This window comes from Pteropus vampyrus, unplaced genomic scaffold, assembly GCF_000151845.1.
Source record: "Pteropus vampyrus isolate Shadow unplaced genomic scaffold, Pvam_2.0 Scaffold564, whole genome shotgun sequence".
NCBI lineage: Eukaryota > Metazoa > Chordata > Mammalia > Chiroptera > Pteropodidae > Pteropus > Pteropus vampyrus.
The window spans coordinates 59,377-65,971 of record NW_011889345.1 but is presented as its reverse complement, the minus strand read 5'-3'; positions in this window follow the sequence as shown (position 1 = coordinate 65,971).

Genomic DNA, 6,595 nt, shown 5'->3' with positions numbered 1-6,595 from the left:
GAAGGCCGGTGCCAAGTTCTGAGCTCGCTCTTTTTATCTGTCCAGGGGGCGTGGACGGGACTTGCGAGCATGCCAACTCTCCAGAGGGAGATGCGACCGTGCCGGCTCCAAGCAGAGGTCGCCTGTGGGCACCGCCGCTCACAGGCACGGCGATGACTCATGAGAGCAGCGGGTAGCGGGACGTGGCGCAGAGCATCGGCCCCCGGGCCCCCTCGGCAGTTGGGAAGGAGGCTGCTGGCTGGGGGCCAGCAAGAGGGAGTCAAAGTTCCTTCCCAGCCTGCAGGGATGGGCACGGACTGATGCCAACCCACGTGCCCAGTCCCTGCCTTGTCGGGAGCCTGCGCTCCCCCGCCTCTTCCTAGTCCAGAATTCCTTCCTTCAAAAAATATTTCTCGACTGGCTGAGCCTCCAAGACAATACACGAAGCAAAGGAATCTGGACGCAAAATCGTGAACACAGTGCTTCATTTAGATGACATTTGAGAATAGGCAAAATCATCTCAGGTAAGAAAAATGACATTAGTTGCCCCCGGTTGGTGACGGATTACCCAGAGAGAGACACGACAGGAACTGTTTTCACAGGTGTGGACGTTTGTCACGATCGTACAGCCAATTCTGTCATCATGGAGTTCTGATATGTACAATTTTTACCTCCAAGAAAACTAAAAAAAAAAAAAAAATCAATGGCTGGGTGCGGGGCAGGGACAGGTGGGGTCCCAGAAGAAGCAGCGGCGGCGGCAGGTGCTCATTACTGATGCCGGGGAGCCGGTGCATAGGGGGTCATTACGCTATTCTGTTCACGTTGCGTATGTCGGAGATTTTCCCCAATAAAAATGCTTTTAAATCATCTATCGAACGCATATTCTGCGCTAGACTCTGAGCTAACCTGCACGGCACCGTAGAGAAGGCTGCGGAATACAGAGAGAGGTATGTTAAACATGGATTTTCGCTTAAAAACACTAAGAGCACCGAAAAGGGGGAAACTCTAGAAAAAAAGGGAAGAAACGCTGCCCATTTTTTAATACCTTCAATTGTCATTCGGCAATAATAACCGTCTGGTGTCTGTTTACGATGGAGCACGGACGCGTGTGCTTAGACGCTTAGACTAACGAGTGTCATCAGAGCCACAGACGGGGCCGTCTGAAACACCCGTTTCTCCCCGTTCCTCTCCCTGGTACCTCCATGGCTGCCCGTTCCTTCTATCCCGGTAACCCTGTGCGGAGTCCACTCTTGATTTAGTGGCACTACTCAAAACAGGACGCGGGAAGGTCCGGGGCCCGTGTCCCAGAGGGCGGATCTGCCTGCTGCTGCTTCTAGTGAGTGTCGTACTGTGCTATCGTCCTGACCGGATGTCGGCAGAACCCAACCTTGTGCTAAGCCACGCGTTTGATGCACGTTCCGGTTCGAGCTGGATTCCCGGGCCAGCAGGCGGTCCTGGGACCGACACTGGACTCGCCTGGGGAGCATTGGATCCACTAAATCGGGATCTGGAGGCCGGGCCCAGGCGCCGGTGTGTTACGAAGCTCTCTGCGTGACCCGGGACACAGCCGGGGCGAGAGCCAGTGACCTGCGAACCGCTGAAATCGCTTCTCCTCCAAGAAGTCCTCTCCCTGGGTGCGGTTTTCCCCCAGCCCCTCACGCTGCTGACCCCCGATCCGCCATCTGGTGGCATGGGGCCCGTGTCCTCTCCGACAGCACGCGCTTGGTTCCTCCGAGTGTGGACGTGTGTCCTTGACAAGGGCAGGGGCCGCCTTTTACTTTGTGATCCGAATGCCACCTAGCCCTGTCGTGGTCCGTAAGCATTTGCTCAGTTTTTATTGAGAAAAGGATGGACTTTTCCCATATTAAAAACCGGCTGTATTCTTTAATATATATTAATTTAATGATAAATTCTTTAGTTTTAAAAAAATATATATATATTTCTCTGGTCTGAATGTTTGTGTCCCCCCCAAAATTCCCATGTTGAAACCCTACCCCCCAAGGCGATGGTGTAGAAGGCGGGGTCTTTGGGGGGTGATGAGGTCACAAGGGCGGAGCCCTAATGAACGGATTAACGTCCTCCTCAAAGAGCCCAGAGAGCTCCCTCGTCCCCTCTGCCACGCGAGGACACGGAGAGGTGACCACCCGTGAACCAGGACATTCTCACCGGACACTGAATCTGCTGCCACTAGGACCTTGGCCTCCTCAGCCTCCAGAACAGTGAGAAATAAATGCTTGCCGTTTGTAAGCAACCACCTCATGGCGTTTTGTCATTACAGCAACATGAACATGCGCGTGTGTGTGCACGCGTGTGTGCAAATGTACCAGAATTCCCTCTCAGTGTATTGAACTAAATGACTGGGACTGGTACGTGCCCTTCCGTGAAGGAAACGTAAAAAGAGATATCAACTTACACATAGCTTTTCATCGATTTAATTTTGGGGACTCGCCGAGTCAATGTATTTCCTCTCTAAAGGCTTCTATCTGCATTATTCCTACGGAGATTCCACTATATTCTACGTTATCCTCACTGCCCGACCTCATGGAAACCATTCGAATGCCGGGGGGGCCCAGGGGAGACCTTTGCTCTGACAGCCGTGCTCGGAGCCAATGGACTCAGGCCTTGTCGAACCGCCAACCTGACCAGCTGACCACAAACGAGAGAGGACGTATAACCGCATGTCACAAATCGGAACGACCTTCGCACATAAACGATGTGGTGTTTTTTTTTCAATGAAACACGGAAAAATTTAGCGACGCAGAGTGACGTCGGCTTCAAATGCTCTCTGCAGAGACACCATCACGTCCTCCTGGGTGACTCAGCGGTACTAATGCCCATCAGAGAAGCTGCCGGGGCCACAGTGCCCTGATGCATGCAGCTCGGTGTCAGCCAGAGCTGCCCGCACCAAACCGATAAGGACAGACTCACGCGTCCATTCACTGTGTCTACCGAAAACGTCCTGTCCGCACAAGACCTGGCAATGAACGCAGACGCATGCTGTAGCTGTCAACCACTTATGCCACAAGAACAGCGAAGTTTTGGCTACTGTGAATGCCGTTTTGTCTTTTCTTTTAATTGCTTAGTTGGCTGCGAAAACTATTATCCGCATTCATTTACAACATTGTCTAGCTTGAAGATGACTGCGAAAGAAAAGACAGACTTACTATCCCTTCTCGGAAGCCCCCACTTTATTTAAGCTGAAGAACTTTACGTAAGAAATTTCATCATGAAGCACAGGCTGTCATTCCTTCCTAATGGGGTGACTTAACCAATTCGAGTCCGGAGAGGAGTAGAGAGTGCCAATGGGAATGGCAGGAATGCATGAAAAGTGATTTACTCCTTGAGGAAAAAAAGCAATGTCAATGCCAAGTTGAAACCCCGTGGAATTTAATAACTACCTCGTGCTGCCACCTAGCGGTGACACAGCTCCATTCTTGTGTGAGCTGAGAGCACTGTGGTTTCTCTTAGCCGGACACGGGCGGATCCATCTCAACAGTCAGCTAACTACACACACAGCGACGTCCTCTAAACATCAACGGGGCGAGGAGAGAACGGAATCTTCTACCCTTCACAATCGGTTTGATCAAGCGAGTTCATATAGATGAATAAAGTCTTAGCAGCTCATATGCCTTAATATTAGATTTGAAAATGGTCCCAGCTCTCGGATGTGTCTTAGGTACGGACTCTCGATAGATTGTGTTTTAGGACAGTAAACGATCACTGTGGTCGACGTTAATTACAGCCACGTGTTTGCGTTACACCACAGGAGTGAGTCCTGCTTGGATTTTTCTTACTCGGAACGACGTAAGAAAACGTAGTTTGTGCGTTTTTCCAGGAAACGCAACCCGAAAGAAAAACACTTTTGATTTGAAAGATGTGGTTGGAATACGGTTATCTTTATTTAACGTGATTTATAGAGGGTGGAGAAAAGAATTTTTTTAAACGGGTCATTTCTCCTACGACGACCGGAGGGCGTCGATGAGAATGTTTCAGGTAATCTGGAAAATTTTCGATCCAATTCAGATACAAAAAGGCATTTACACTCAGTTTACCAATATTTTTAATTCTAAGCACGTTGTCAGACTTCTCGGTCTAACTCTAGTTCAATCACACACGAGATTCAATGTGAATCTATTTTTTCTTGCTTTAATTGTCGTTTTATAAAAGCGACGTCGATTTGCTTGACACGGGTAAACCTAACGATTTAAGCTACTGGATGTCACAACTCAACTATAAAGGGTCTGAAGAATAACCGTCAGTGTCTAGGCCATAAATTATTTTTTTAAGAACCATAATGTGCTTGTTCTGTTTTGCTCACTGAATTAACAAATCTTTAAGGAAAATCTTCCTATGTATTACAGTCCTCCTGTCGATAGGAATGAGCAATGTGAGAGATTTGCAACCTTACTCCTTGCTGAAAACAAGCGGAATGGGACAGGAAACAGGGGCCTTCTCTGACGAACCCTGGGGACACCTGCACCGCGGGACAGTGTCCGAACATGGCTGCCCGGAGGTCACGCTGTCCATGGGAGGGGCTCAGCCCCGAGCCACAGACCCAGCCCCAGCCGGAGGGTGACTCCTGACCCATCCCACCAGGTCAGGCTCAGGGGCCTCTGAGAGCTTGGCCCCGAGACCACATGGCACTCCACAGTCAGAGAAAGGACAGAAAACAGAACGTGAGCAGACCGACACGTGGCCCCCGTCCATGTTTACATTAATTAGCCCGAGGAACAGTACGACCAATTCTACATGCTAAACAAACACACTCAATGTCGCCCTGGACATTCTTCTTACTAATTATCGTAACTCAGATATTCATCAGCAAGCCATACATAAGCACATTAAAGAAAACCTGTGGCTTACACTTTTTGTCCCTTTGAGAGGTGGGAAGGACACTGACCGAAGTCGGGACCGTTCAACGGTCGCTTGGAGTTCTCGGTTTGGCCAAACCCTCCGTATCGGAGAGTCGGTTCTGGCAGGAAGCGGTCACCGCACCTCAAGTTTTACTCTGGCCCAGAAAACACATCAGTCGTGAGCCGAAGGAGCCGACGAAGGCCACGCACGTTCGAGCAACTCCAGAAGACCCCGCGAGAGCCAAGGAGTGAGGTATTTTGGGGAGAGGGGCCTCGCAGATGTTTTAGGGGGACCACCGCACAATGCTTACCCCATTCCGGTTTTAGAAATTCGCTGCTGAGCGCGCTCAGTTATCGGAGCCACTTTAAGCCTCTCTGGGCCCCGACGACGACTAAGGACGGTCAGGCACACACCTCAACGGCATCGACCGCCTGTGACAAATACTGCTTTCTATACTGTGGGGCGAGCCAAGAAGTCACCCAGTGGCCTGGGCGCGTCCTAGAAAATACGGCATCGGCTAAATGACACGTGAATGGCGAGAAGGCGCATGGACAGAGAACCACGGGGAAGGAACAAAACGGAAGTCAAAGGCGGAACTTCCGAAGGGCCACAAACACCGAGACACACGTACCTGTTAGATAATCGAGGAATCTGCTCTTGACCTTCAGGCTCAAGGGCATCGCCAGGTTCAGGCCGAGCTCCAAGTCTTGCTTCTGCTTCTGCTGTGGACGCGTCCTGCACGATCCTGTGGGTTCGCTCTGCATTACGACAAACAGACAGGGGTCACAGTTCTGGCGAGGGGCTCACTCTTTGTCTCTACAGGTGTATGTTGCTGGAGATTACGAATTGCATACAGAAGGACGAAGATTATTCAGTTCACATTTCTCTAGGTAAATTTCCCATTAGTTCATTGAAAGATGGATTGTTAAAAATAACGATTCTTTGAAAGAAGTAATTGCTGGTTTGGGCCAGGAACGGAGGGGCGGTTTTTCAAAGGCGCATGCTGGGGCTTTTCCGATTCCGGGGGTTGGCCTGAGAACCCACCTTCTTTGCGATAAAATGGGCTTCACAGAAACAGGGCTTCACGGAATGGAGGAGCCAGGATCCCCCTCGATGTGAGCTACTGACCAGGATCGGGAGCCAGAGTCACAGGGAGATTCTGCTGACTTTTAACATCCAGGAAAAACGCCTTTGCCGCCCAGGCCCTGACCGCGAGGTTGGCCTTAGCTTGGGGCACCTTCTCCCTACACTTGGTTCAAAACCTGCGAGTTTCTCCCCTGTGGCCTCTTGACCCACCTCCCGTCGTCACGAGGGGTGAGCTTCCCTAGCGACGAGCCGGTGGCGCCCCATGAAAACCCTCAGGGGGACCCCTTCAGCATCCGAAGCCCTCCTGCCAACCTCCTGGCCCACCCCTGGCCCGCCCGCCCCTCGGCCTCACGTAGCATCCTTCTGTTACCAGCCCTCTCTTCCTCCCTCCACGTGTGCCCAGTGCTGGGTCCCGAACCTGTGAGGTCACATCGAATCTCAGCGCCACGAAAAGCCTCGCCCCGAGAGACGGCCCTCGGCTTTGGGACCGCTGCCCCCCCATGTTCCGTGAACACTTAAATCGTCCTCCAGCTCCGGGTCTTCCCACTCCGATGGGACAGGGCAGTGGCCACCGTGAGCCGCGGGAAGTTCCATGGGGATGAGCCTCTCGTCCCCACATGGGGGCTTTCCCCCTATAATTAGGGATGCTGGGCATTCTTCTCATGCCCCCTGGCAC